This window comes from Schistocerca serialis, unplaced genomic scaffold, assembly GCF_023864345.2.
Source record: "Schistocerca serialis cubense isolate TAMUIC-IGC-003099 unplaced genomic scaffold, iqSchSeri2.2 HiC_scaffold_1420, whole genome shotgun sequence".
Classification (NCBI taxonomy): Eukaryota; Metazoa; Arthropoda; class Insecta; order Orthoptera; family Acrididae; genus Schistocerca; species Schistocerca serialis.
In genome coordinates this window covers 6,233,542-6,247,963 of record NW_026047648.1, presented here as the reverse complement: position 1 = coordinate 6,247,963, position 14,422 = coordinate 6,233,542, and the positions used below count along the sequence as shown (strand labels likewise).

The 14,422-nt window shown below is 37.0% G+C and overlaps 1 long non-coding RNA gene across 1 annotated transcript; it reads left to right on the top strand.

Annotated features, from left to right (window-relative positions):
• The first annotated feature begins 785 nt into the window (after positions 1-785).
• Positions 786-2,082, top strand: LOC126443017 (uncharacterized). The gene is made up of 3 exons (XR_007581810.1): positions 786-1,201; positions 1,341-1,451; positions 1,559-2,082. It is a non-coding gene; the product is annotated as an uncharacterized LOC126443017 (long non-coding RNA).
• Positions 2,083-14,422: the final 12,340 nt, after the last annotated feature.

Genomic DNA, 14,422 nt, shown 5'->3' with positions numbered 1-14,422 from the left:
AGAGTCATGAAAACCTATGTGTGGAGTACAGCCCTTTACGGATGTGAAACTTGGACTAGTGGAAAAGAAGAAAAGAGAAGATTAGAGGCATTCGAAATGTGGTGCTACCGGAGAATGGAAAAAATCAGCTGGCGAGACAAGGCTACAAACGAAGATGTCCTCAGAAGAGTGAAAGAAAACAGATCTCTTTGGCGAAATATACAGAAAAGAAGAATAACCTTCATAGGTCACATTTTACGGCATAACAATTTCATTAAGAGAATATTAGAAGGAATCATTGAAGGAAGAACTCGCCGAGGACGACCTAGATTAAGCTACATTCAACAAGTAATAAATGACATCGGGTGCCAGACCTATGCAGATATGAAGAAGAAAGTTGACAAAAGAACGGAATGGCGTGCTGCTGCCAACCAACCTGTGGGTTGATAACCGAAGAAGAGAAGAAGACCTTACCACAAAACTTTATGGGTATGAAGTATATCATTTACATATAATCAAAAGATGTGGCCACTTATTGCAATTCTGTTAGAAAATTAAAAATAACTAAATGATATTCCTGCGATAATGTATGTTACTTCCAATATTTTCCTGCTAAACTTGTCAATGCGAAGTAAAATAAGCAGCGCTTGAATACTGCAGTGTTGCTCGGTGTCGCCAACAGATGTCAGCTCAAGACGCTGTTACAGAAGATATGGCTTTGCTTTTAGCATGGCCATCTAGGAACAAGGCCGCTACACTGTCTTTGGAGTCGCTCGTGATGTAAGTACTCGGGTCATAACAAACACAAGGCAACATGTGCTGTCGTGGTTGATTCGCATGTGTAGCCGTTATATGATTGTGAATTGAAATGTTAGTGTAAAAGTGTTCATAGTACTTCAACATATAAACATGCCACGTAGATGCTGTATGCCTACTTTCCACAATTTTCCACCGTTTTACAATTTAAGCACCATTTTATCACCTGTTTTTCTTGTTTCTTTTCTTCTTACGTTTTTAACGTCTGTAGGCTGCAGAGCAGCGTACGGCGGGGGGATCGAAATGCAGTAAAGGAAAAAAAGAAGACTTTATGCATGCTTGTAGAGGCTATTAAACTGCTCGGGAAAGAGTCAGTACATTCCATTTCCCTCGTGATGAAGATGCATGGAGATAATGGATAAGAGCAGTTCACCGTGATAATTTCATCCCTTCAGATCACTCTGTGGTAAGTAGCAGCTTTAGTAAATAAACCTATGAAATGGTTCTGTTTAGTCTGAGTGTTAATTGTAATTTATAAACATAACCTGTATACATAGGCCAAACTTTTCTCATATTAACGTAACGTAATCCATTATTTTTAACAGATTTGTGAGCTGCATTTCCATGCACACGAAATAGAAAGAAGTACATCGTCATATGATGCTAAGACTGGAAGATTAATTACACGCCTCTTGATCGTCCACGTTTAAGGAAAGGTAAGTTGGTCGTTTACGGACTTAAGTTAGGTTATATAATTATTGGATGAATCTCTTACACTCCTGGTTTATATGGTAAGGTACTGAGAATTAATATTTGTTTATAGGTGCAATACCAGCACTATTGCCAGCATGTCCTGATTATTTATCTACACCATAAGAAGGCAATATCTTTCTTTTCGTTGAAGGTATTATGTGATAAAATTAATAGTAGTCATTTGAATGAGTGGACCTGTGTCAAAAAGTTGAATGGTGTGTATTTTCTTTTAATTAGTGAAATGCCATTTTTGAGAGTTCTGTGGTATGTTACAATTAACGCAAGTCTCACTTTCACTGTCCATGTCAATGATTAACAGCTTGGTCAAATAGGGAACATAAAGTTTCTAGTAACCATAAGTACCAAAACACAGTTAGCTAATATTCTTAATATTGTCGAGTTAAAATTTAGCAACAGAGAAGATCAGGAACCTAATGAGAGTATTGATTTCATAACCACTATTTTGAATAATTTATCTGAAAACTTGCCAGATAAACATGAAATTATAAACGTTATGGAAGAACAGATTCCATTGCTAAAATGCAAGAAGAAAATTGCAAGATATTCGTGGGATATTTTAGTTTTGTGGTCATTAGTTCATTCTATTTCTCCTCAGTGTTACAAGTTTTCAAGAAGCAGTGGTATAATAACTATGCCTAGCCCTGCTACTCTGACTAGAATATGTGGTGGATTTGCTAGTAATACTGCTCTTGAACAAGTTCCTGCACATTTTCTGGGATACATAACTAGGACAGTAATATTTTTAACTGAAGAAGACCGGGCGGTCTCCTCTCGATGCATGAAATCCATTTAAAGTCACAAATGGGCTACAAAGGGGGAAACGTAGTTGGCCAGGCCTACAATAGTAGTGAATTTGCATCCGTAGCCTACATATTCGTGGTGCGTGGTTTGGATACACAGTACACCGATGTAGCTCATATTCTGCCGGTCAAAGTCTTGCAGGCTCCTGCTCTTTTCACCTTCCTTAAAGATATTGTATTGAAGTTAGAAAACATAGAGTTTGAAGTTGTTGGTATTGTATCTCATAATAATAACATTAATAAGAAAGCTGTATCTTACTTCAGTGATCCATCCGAACTTCGACACTCTTCTCCAGGTGCTGGAAGTAGGCTATTTTATTTTCTTATCGATAGTGTGCACCTATCAAAATGCATAAGAAACAACTGGCTGAATCAGAAAGAAGAGATTATAGAGCTTCCGGATTTTAATTATGAGCCCGGGTGATGGTTTTGCGTCTTTCAACAGCTTGAAATCTCTTCATTTGCTGTAAAAGGCAAATTTATTGACATTTGCAAACAAGCTATGTCTTAAATCACTGTATCCCTGAACCATAGAAAGGCAGAATGTAAAACTTGCTCTTCATATTTTTGACCATACAACAGCTATTGCTCTGAGAGAATTAGGCTCTAAACACAATACTGAATACTGCAACTTTCATTGAGATCATTTGCAAGTGGTGGATGCAGTTAATGTAAAAACATTATTAAAAGGTCAAAGGTTATTAAATAGGATTCAGCAGCCAATAACCAGGAATTCTAAGCACATACTGGAGTTCCTACTTCAGTTTGCAAATTGGTTAATAAAGGAAAATTCTCAGGGTTTAATTGGTCTTAGCAGATAAACACATTTAGCTCTTAGGCATACCACTCTCACATTGGTGGATCTGGCTAGGTATTGCGACAATGAGAAAAAGAGGCAATACTTTCTAACAGGCAAGGTTCAAACTGATGACCTGGAAAGCAGGTTTGGTAAATTTTGTCACATGAGTGGTGGTAATTACCATGTGTCAATTAGACAGATTTTTGAGACAGAAAGACTCTGAGGGTATGAAGCTATGTATCATTAATATTAAAGTCCCAAAAATGGGTGGTGTTGTAATTGCCAAGGATGACATTTTTTCTACTGAGACAGATATAAATGACCTCCCAGGAGTGACATATAATGAAGAGTTAAATGTAGTTGTGGAAGATGTTGATATACAGGAATTGGATGAGTATGTGTGGCCTGTACTCCACTACATAAGTCGTTACTGCTCATATGCAGTCATTAAGAAACTTAAATGTGATTATTTATTTTATTTATTTGCCTGTAGACAACTGTTGTGTTGTGTAGGCACAGTCAGATGGTTATACAAATGATTATACATAAGGTCAGTAGTTACATAGTTACACAGATTGTGTTACAAATGATTACACAAAAGTTAACATATGGTATATGATTATACAAAAGGTCAGTATCGTTGTATGACATAAATTACAGTTCCTTTGATCACAATCACATTTATAATAATAGAGAATCATATTTTTTCATCATGTAGGAATTCACTTATGCTATAGAATGCTTTCTCTTTCAACCATGTCTCTACTACCATTTTAAATCTATTCTCATGCAATTCCCTCGTTCCATGTGATGTATTTTTGTAAAATGTTTTGCCAGCATGTAAAAAATTATTTTGGATTTAACTCAAACGTGTCCAAGTAATGTCTAATAAGTTCCTATGTCTGATTTCATATGAGCGCACGTCTGACCTGCTTTCCTACATGTGGGAATTCTTTTTGGCATGCATAAGTGCTTTAAGTATGTATAGACTGGGAACTGTAAGAATTTTGTGCTCAATGAAGTACTGTCCGCAAGAAGTTAAATTGCTCACACCAAAAATATATCTAATGGCTTTCTTCTGCCAGAGGAAAACATCTTTTGCCCCAGCAGAGTTTCCCCAAAGAAGTATTCCGTAATGCAGATGAGTATGAAAATAGGCATGGTATGCCATAAGTATGCACTCCTTACTGACACAATGCTTCAGTTTCCTAAGGAGATATAGAAATCTTTCCAACCTACTGCACAGCTTTTCTGTGTGAGTATTCCAGCACAATTTGGTATCAAGATAAATGCTTAGCAATTTTACTGAATGTCTGATTTCATTAGGTCCATCATTAATATCTCTAAGGGAAGACAGGATGTGTTCAGTTTTATTTTTGTTTAACGACAGCCTATTTTCGTGGAACAAGTGACCTGCCATTTCCTTCATGGATTTGTTCATTTGTTTGACAACATCCACATCATTATGTGACGTGATAAAAGTTGTGTCATCAGCATACATTAAAGATTTATATGGTAATGTGTTGGGCAGGTCATTCACATACACAATGAATTAAAAAGGTCCCAGTACAGACCCTTGTGGGACTCCATATTTTACCTTGAGAAGGTCAGATTTGTTGTTTGAATTTATATAGATCATTTGGTTTCTGTTTGTCAAATATGATTTCAGCAGTAATAGTTCTGTTTCAGTTATTCCATATTTTTCTAATTTCTTAATTAAAATGCTATGTGAGGCAGTGTCAAATGCCTTGGTTAAATCAAATAAAATGATAATTAAATGGACACCCTAGCTGCAAACAGGCGTTGATGTACTTCATTGGGGTCATGTTGAAATTGTGTGCCCCGACCGGGACTCGAACCCGGGATCTCCCGCTTACATGGCAGACACTCTATCCATCTGAGCCACCGCGGACACAGAGGATAGTGCGTCTGCATGGACTTATCCCTTGCACGCTCCCCGTGAGATCCACATTCCCAACATGTCCACACCACTACATTCGTAGTGCGCCTAATAGATGTTTGCCCATCATTCTCATTACTCGTGGCAGATTAATCCACCAAGTCCCGTACGAGTTCGGGCATAGCGTGTGCATTCGCACAAGAAGGTCAATGGCCGGGAAGCCATATTTTTTTTAACTATATATGACAGTAGTATCTGTTCCGGAAAGAACAGTTACCGTGGATGACCATGCAGCTTTGCTAGAAATGAAATGATAATTAAATGGACACCCTAGCTGCAACATGTCCCCAATGAAGTACATCAACGCCTGTTTGCAGCTAGGGTGTCCATTTAATTATCATTTCATTTCTAGCAAAGCTGCATGGTCATCCACGGTAACTGTTCTTTCGGGAACAGATACTACCGTCATATCCAGTTAAATCAAATAAAGTTGTATAGGTATGTTCCCTTTCTTCAAAACCTTGTAATATTGATAAGACAACTTCCTGAACTGCTTTTATTGTTGATAGCCCAGTTCGGAATCCATACTGAGCCTTATTGAGACGGTTGTGACACTAAAAAAAATCGTTTAATTGGACTTTCAATAATTTTAGATAATATTGGTACTATTGCTATAGGCCTGTAATTTTGGTGTGAATTTCTGTCTCCCTTTTTGTATATGGGCAATACAATTGTCAGTTTAAGGCAGTCTGGAAATGTTCCCTCTGTAAACATCCTATTGATTAAGTAAGACAGTGGAATGCATATAGTGTCATATTTTCTTTATGGTAAAATTAGAAAAACCATGGATGTCCTCAGTTGTGGAGTTGCTTAGTGATCTGACTACATCCAGCATATCCTTAAGATAAATTGTTCTCCATTCAAATTTTGGGAAGTCACCTGTCAACTCTGTTTCCTGCAATTTGGGAAGTCTGTCTTCACTATCATCTAAATTACTTTCATCTGTCATAGCTAATTCTCCAGAATTTATGAAACTATTATTTAGTTCAACTGCACTTAGAGGAACAAGTAAATTTTCTGCAAATAGCCCAGTTTCTGCTTTAACTATTTTCCATGCTGCTTTATATTTGCTGCTGGAGTGATAAATATAGTTATCATTAGCTTTTTTCTTTGCAGAAATGATTTCTTTTCTGTACAGCTTTTTTGAATTGGCATATCAATTGCCGCATCATATTCCCCAATCTGTAATGTGCTATTGCAACTCATCAAGACACTTCAGTAGTACAACAAATGTGGCTGTAATCACTAGATGCTGCAGTAAAACAGTTCTCCTCTAACAAACTTCTGTCTAAACCTGACAAGAACCAGCATTTTCTGTCAGAACTATCTAAAGATATAGGAAATTGAACAGTTAAACTTTTAGGAGTCCATATTGACTCCAAGTTGACCTGGGAAGAACACATTAGTCACATCTGCAAAAAATTATCAAAGGTATCACATCTATAATGGAAACTGAGAGATTTATGTACTATAGAATAATTAAGATTGACCTATTTTGCACTGCTCCAGTCCCACATTTCTCACGGACTGCTGGTGCGGGGCCACTCTACACATTAAGCCATCTATTGACGATACAAGGAAAATCTTGGTACTAAATGCTTTTTATTTCTTGACTGTGAAAATGATGTAAGCTTACTGAATTTATAATTCGATGAAATGTAAACACTTCAGATGGCTGGCTGGCAGATATCTGGTGCAACTCAAGTAATTGTCTTTTCTTCCTCATTTTCCCGAAATTTTTGACAAGAATAGGATATGAATCTAAGGTCCAGTCAGCATTGTAAGTGAATAGAGTAAACAGTATATGCTTTTATAGATATCAAATTTTTACTACTCAAAGATACACAGACGGTCCTTTGCAAATGTCAGATCAACAGTGAACAGTGCGAACCTCAACCCCACCTGTTATATATGTTTTCAAACAGTTGTTTGATAGTATTGCTCTATTTAGATATTACAATTAAAAATGATCAAAAGTCAATTTTCCCTCTTATTATTTTCAGACATTCAGTTTTGGGTAACAGCAAAACAGAGCAATGTGCTACAATGCAGTTTTAGTATATGCTAATTACAAGACAATGTAACAGTTTCAGATGCTTCTACTATTTTATCGATTTTTATGTGTTTGATGTGTTACTGTTTCATAATCATTTAGATATTATATCATCTAGAATGAAAGATTACTGTTCCTAACATAATAATTATTTTGTAAATTGGAATCTTGCCACAAATGAGCAGAGAGTTGTGGTATCAATCTGCGTGATACCCTTTCTAATGTTTTCTCTTACACATCAACACTTTCAAATATTATTGTGTGTCACCAGGCTATTCACGAAATGAACTGGTAATGAGAATAAATATAAAGGTAAAAAATAAGGTTTCCTGAGCGTAAGCGAATACTGAAGATACATAGTAAACTGTACTGCCTACACAGTTACCTGGTAATCAGCATCTTACTGCCACATGTATTCTGTGAATAAAAATATATTTTATACATCCAGGACTTGTAATTTTGGACTATATGATTTCTCACTCACACAGTTTCTTTTCTCGCACTGTAGAAGCTAATTGTCTCCTCTATCATATCATATGTCATTTATTGTTAATCCTTGAAAAATTGCACACAAACTGGATGACTCTTTCTGTCAACCAGAGCACTTGCGTAAAATAACATGCGTATGTGATTAACAACACAGTGTGAAACATCGGGTAGACAACACACAACGAAACACGTAAAGATTAACCGAAACTTTAGAACCAGCTACAATAATGTATGGGAAAAGTAAAATTTCATATCTTCTGACCCAGTAATTTTGATGTGTTTCTTTGTACACAGTTCCATAGTTTTTAACTAATCCTGGTCGCGCCAGTGTCCTATATGTGGTCTCCTTTACAGATGAACCATACTTTCTTACTGATTAAAAGAAAGCATTTAAATTACAAATATTTACACACAATTCCGCAAAATTATATAACGGTATCAGGTGCCATGCATCCTGCATTTTTGGTGTTACAACCGGAGTGCCTAATAAGGAAATCACCGCATTAACAATTAACGCAACTGCTGACAGTGGATGCAGTACACTGATCAGGAGATTACTGCAGACTGAGATGGTCACTCCTTTGGAACAAAAAGGTAGACACACCTGGAGCTGAGAACAAGGCTGGTCGTATGTGGGTGCCAAGTTATTTTGAGCTAGATGTAACGTAGTGATGTCTAGAGTAGCACAATGTCTATGTTTGTGCCCTATTTAGTGCACTTTTTGTTACAAAAACGAACTGCAAGGTAAATTCAGAAAGCACATACAGGATAAAAGACATGTACCTCATTTGTGCATAACATATATTGTACGTAACTACAAAAAATGCAGTGGTCGAATGGTATACTGCCTTTTAACCACATACAATAAATAATTCTACATTGTTTCATGATAAATAGTTGAGAACATCTAACTGGTATTATTACACGAGTTTAATATGTCACTTTTTGTTTACATTTTATGCTTAATATAAGAATTTAAGTATTATATTATTTTGCTGTCTTGTCATATTTACTGTTACCACTATAAATGCATAGACAAATCCACGAAAAAGTAAAGAATCACATTTTTTTTCATAGGAAAGTATTACAAATGTACAATTATATTAGTAATAAATTGCAAAACAAACAAATGTAGAGAATTTGGATGAACACAAAGAAGTCATTGTACGAGAGTCTGCCAGAACAAGAAACGAACAGCGATTATTTTATGGGTGGTTCTGAGCAAATCACTTTGCTGGGAGTGTCTGGATTCAATGCAATCAAGCAACTAGCTTCTGTTGAATGTACACAATGTGAGGACAATGATGTGCCGCTGGCTACGAATCCACCTTCACCCCTTTGTGGTCATGACTCATTATTATTCTTTTATATAAATGTCAGGTCATATTCGTAATCCTAGTATTCTGTCAGGCATAGACAAGAAAACTGCATTTCGTGTTAATAAACTCTGGCTTAGTGAAGATCAGCTGCAACTGCCCTGTATCACAGGGGATGGACCTCTGATACATGTCAGTCATGGCATACTGTGGGAGATGAAGCTGGCACCCTCTGCCTGCTCCGACTACACCCCAACTACTACCAATAATTCTTTTCTGTCTTTTTCTGTCTATGGACATCTTTTGGTTCTGATTTTCAGTGATATCCATATGAGAGGTAGGCATAAATCTGCCCATTTGTTATTTAGGTCAGATATCATTGTTACAATTGTAGCCTAAGGATCTGACAGCAAAAATACAATTACTTTTGTTTCAAACCATGTTAATTAAAAGTTATGTCTGATTAAACATTTTACTATAGCAAATAACAGAGAAATATATTTTGAGCTACTTTCGGTAAGGATGCGCAAACTGGCTTGCTTCATTAACTGACTGAGCCATTAGTTATAAATTTTGCACAATCTGCCACGATGCTCAGTATTATGCTTGTACCCACAAACGGATCAGTGCCACTGCAAATGCATAAAATGATTCCATATACTTTTCCAAAGTCCTAGATCACTACACTTTTTACAAACCAAATTAATATTGACAGTTATAAGCAAATTTTTTTTCCAACAATGAAACGTTGAAAGCAATATGTGAAAAAACGAAACCAAAATTGTGGTGGGGCATATATTTTTTTAGCAAACACCATCCTGTACTCATTAAGATTTTCAGCTTTATGACTTCAGACTGATGTGTTACTGAAGAGGCTCCACAGAGGAGAAAACATAAATCACGTTGGTGGGCTTACAGTGTCCTTACTGTGGGTGATACAAGCATAGAAAATGCAATGGAGGCAGCTGCACCATTACGACCCATGTTAAAAATGATAACTAAATTTTTGTACTGTATGCCAGACACTAATATTGAAGCATTTGCTCAGTCCTTGAAGAAAATTGACTTTTATTTTTATTTATTTTTTATTTTTTTGCAAAACGATCTAAGGACAGAATATGTATTCATGGAGACATAAATACTGATCTAAGACTACGGGAACCACACAATTTAGTTTTGTTAAAATCGTACGACTGGATGACTTGTACTGCATTAATGATACTTCATAACAATTTTTCTGTCATCATCAGTGTTCATTAGTGATACTTCGGAGAATGACAGCAACTTGACAACCTCTCATCATATGTCATGAAATGAAAAATAACTCGCCGCCCCCCCCCCCCCCCCCCCCAACTAAGGTATTCAACTGCTTACCCAACTTACGTGACATCCTTCCCTGCCCCTATTCCGAATCAATTGCCCCGTGGGGCTTATCCTGCAATAGATGCAAAACCTGATCCATACCACAACACACTCCAGTCCTGTCCCGGGCATCTCCCATCCCATCAAAGCAAGGGACAGATGTGAAAGCAGTCGTGTGCTCTAGCAAGTTACCTGCAACCACTTTCTGGCATTCTACACGGTCATGACCACTAACAAGTTGTGTGTCCACACGAATGGCCACCGCCAAACTGTCCAAGAGACAGCTGGACCACCCAGCTGCTCAGCATGCCACCCAACGGGATATGCTCGAATTTTCTAGATTTGTCAATGACCCTAAAACATTGCTCTTCACATTTCACAAGCAAAATTTCAATATGTTTACACAAACAATTTTTCTCGGTTCTACGTGAGTACATAAAATGCACAAATTTGTTTTTCAGTGTAAATATTGATCACTCATAGTGGTATCATGATTTAATATATTGTTTACTGCAATAGGTGTGCAAATGTTGCCATTTGATGTATTGTAAAATTCAGTTTTTGGGTTCTGCTACCTCTCAATTGTAAAATCACAGTTCTTTTATTTTGTACTATGCCATAAGGTACTGAGAAGTTCTAAATCCATGTTGCTTATTCACTACATGTATGTTGTAATTTTACTTAAAACAAATTTCAGTTACTGCTCTTAAAATATTTTGGCAGGCTGTTGTACCACTTGTGTATATTCATAAATGTTTCTTAGTCTGAAGTAATGGTACTGTGCTCATGCAACTTATTACACATGTTATCCTTAATGGTGTACAGGAAATAAAATGCAACTGTGAAAATAAATATCTTTTATTACGTTTTCTTGTATCTTGTCTTGAAATGAGGTCCTTCCTAAACAAGCTTACAACTACTTAACCAAGAGTTCTTTTTTGTAGCTCTTTGTCTTAGGTAGTTATCATAAAATATTAATGCTGGATTACTACTTCATGAATGTAGATCTGATGCAAGTGTTTGTGCACTCTTTTACAACAGTGTTTTGTTACTGTGTGTACCAACCCAAAGAAATATTATTCTATGTACACTGTACCACTTTGTCAAAAGGAGGGAACTATGTTTGATCCAAGAGCTATCTATCATACTACTATTGACAGTGCCATAATGTTACTATAATACCAGACACACTAATTTGCCACAGATGGTAAAACATAAAATAATGTTCTTGGGTATTGGCCACGGCCTATCCCTGGCAACCACCCCAGAAAATAAAGGGCGGTGGCACAAAACGTTTGGTTGTGCAATCCTGTAGACGTTTTGTTGTGGTGCTGAGTTTGCGACGTGTCTCACAAAACAAATCAAAGGTATATTGAATGAATTATTGAATAGTTTCTGATAGAACATGGCAGTAATGGAAAGGACAAACATAAGCAGAATAACATCATTCTGTCAAATCAGAAAAGAATTAAGTCTACACTGATTAGTAACACGATTTCTGTATGTAGAGTACACCACTCTGTCGCCAGTGAGGTGCAAATCAATCTCAAATGAAGTACCTAGGAGTAAGAACTCCTGCATTCGATCAAATACCAAGTTATCAAGTAGTGCTGCTCACAACGATAACAATAAAACTAATCTGAATACATGTTTGCTCTGTTTGTGTTGCACGTGCAGCTCTTGTTCGTTCCAAGTATGTGGAATGATGTATACAACCAGCAACCGTTCACCACCACAGGTGACTGCCAGCCACGAAATAGTTTTAATCGAAATTTAGAAGAAAACATAATAATCCTTTATCACTAAATCGCCAAAGGCTCATGAAAGCGTCCAACAATAGCCACAAAAGTTTTGTATTGTTTTCCCACTAATATAATCTGACAGGTGCCAAAAAATTTAAAAACCTTTAGTATCTGTCCATTATATGTGTGGGGCATGGTAACTGTCGTGGATCAATCTCTCTAGAAATTACAGTTACCAGCCACCTTTTCTATTTTTCAATCTTTGTTTACCGTGACCAGTTTTGAATCTTTATAATCACATGGTACATATTTATTGCATGTTTGCAGCATTGTTGGAGTTGCCCAGCTGTGGCCAGCTGTGAACCGCACATACTACTCACCACATTACATGCGTACATGTTTCGTTTTCTTGCCATAGCTACATGAGCCACAACAATGCTGCAAATATGCAATAAATATGATGATAAATCGCTTGTCGATTCAAAACCAGACACGGTAAACAGGGGGGTACATGGAAGATGCCTCAGTGAAGATCGCAACATGAGGAGGATACGACACACAATGTCATCGTCAGCGTTCGGGCGTACCCTGGGCAATGCTGGTAGAAATTCCAGTGGCAGATCCTTAGACCACCAGAACATTACACATTAAGGAAAAATAATAAATATAAACTGAATAATAAAACTAAAGGCTACTGGCTGCTGGAAACCATTACACAACATTAAATCTGAACTGAAATTGCTTCTTCTGGCAACATCTGCCCTGAAGATAGATATTTAACAAAAATCTTGTGGCACAAAACACTACAATGATTACTTGTGCTATTGAGAAGTAGATGTAAATGTTACATGAGCAGTGACAGATCAATATGCTCATTATTATTGCTTTTCAGCCAGTAATCTGTAAGAATCTGGTATGTAGCCATAAACACAAAGAAAATTAATATTAAATCTCCGACCATAAGAAACACATGGCACTGATTGTTCCAAACATAAAAATTAATCCATCAGCTATAATATGTAAATTCAAAGTATCTCACCAGTAAACCAGCACAAATTCTTACAATAGCAGCCTGAAACATGCAATTCATGTCAAGCAATTCACTAACCAACATCCAACTCAAGAGAGGGCCCCCAAATGCTACAGCACACCATCTACAAACACAAACAGAGACAAAAACATCAAACCTCACCATGACATCACACACCACATCACAGTTATGTCACGGGCCTAAGCAGATGGGTGTAGCATCAGACCCGACCGAGTGCGAATAACCTTACGTTATCCCCAGATAGTAAATGGTGACAATGACTGCCAATTGGCAAGAAAACAGGAACAAATTATCTAGCATGAAGCTTAAATGCTGTTGGAACTTTTGTTCAGAGTGTGAGTCTTTTGGTACAATCCAAGAATATCAGTGCTGGCTGCTTTGCACTTGGGAATCTTTCTCACTGTACTGGCCCACAAACAGGACTCACAGCATAATTTTATTCAATCTGTCCTGCAGCATTTTCTCTTTGTGCCACAGCTAGGATATAAAATTGTACATTATAACACTGAAATTGTTATACTTACACCCTAAACCATTTACTCCCTAATCGTAATTGTGATTAATAATAAGGGGTGCGTTTAGTACACACTGATTTGATTTGCGAATTTTCATAATGTCAGTCGAGATATTCGCATGAAGACATACCTGCTATTTCTTCAGCATCTTGATTTGCAAATGCAAATTTCCCACAGTATCTCCAGTTCTACTGCATGTCTCCTCCTGCTGTTGGCGAGTTTCATCGTTAAATACTTTGTGAATGTAGTTCAATAACTGGCTTAACAAGTCAGAATGTTTAAATGAGAGTTAACTTTCAAGAAGCCTTGCACACTCTTTAAAGCAGTACTATACAGTTAATCTACAGTTCATGACCAATAAATTGTGGTCAGAGTCCACATCTCCCCCTGGAAATGTCTTACAATTTAAGACCTGGTTCCTAAATCTCTGTATTACCATTATACACTCCTGGAAATTGAAATAAGAACACCGTGAATTCATTGTCCCAGGAAGGGGAAACTTTATTGACACATTCCTGGGGTCAGATACATCACATGATCACACTGACAGAAAGGAAACTGGCGTTCTACGGATCGGAGCGTGGAATGTCAGATCCCTTAATCGGGCAGGTAGGTTAGAAAATTTAAAAAGGGAAATGGATAGGTTAAAGTTAGATACAGTGGGAATTAGTGAAGTTCGGTGGAAGGAGGAACAAGACTTTTGGTCAGGCGAATACAGGGTTATAAATACAGAAGCAAATAGGGGTAATGCAGGAGTAGGTTTAATAATGAATAAAAAAATAGGAGTGCGGGTTAGCTACTACAAACAGCATAGTGAACGCATTAT